Consider the following 350-nt stretch of genomic DNA (forward strand, 5'->3'; position numbering starts at 1 on the left):
TTAAGTGGCCCTTCGTGTGAATTTGCAAGCTGCGGTTGTAGGGTGGCTCTTTGGGGGTTTAGGAGGGGACTGGGGCACTAAGCCTTGCTGGGTGCTTTGGCCTTTGAGAGGGCAGTTTTCAAGAGGATGCAGTGGGCTGCAGCAAGAAAATAGCAGAGCTACAGAATTTAGATAATTTATTTCTTATTGCCCTATTACAGAGCACAAGCTGTGTGTTTTGTTTTTTGTTTGAGACGGTCTTACACCTGTTGCCTGGGCTGGAGTGCAGGGTGTAATCATGGCTCACTGCAGCCTCGACTTCCCAGGCTCAGGAGATCCCTCCTACGTTGGCCTCCCAAGTAGCTGGGATG

This window comes from Macaca fascicularis, chromosome 7 (genome assembly GCF_037993035.2).
Source record: "Macaca fascicularis isolate 582-1 chromosome 7, T2T-MFA8v1.1".
Taxonomy (NCBI): Eukaryota; Metazoa; Chordata; class Mammalia; order Primates; family Cercopithecidae; genus Macaca; species Macaca fascicularis.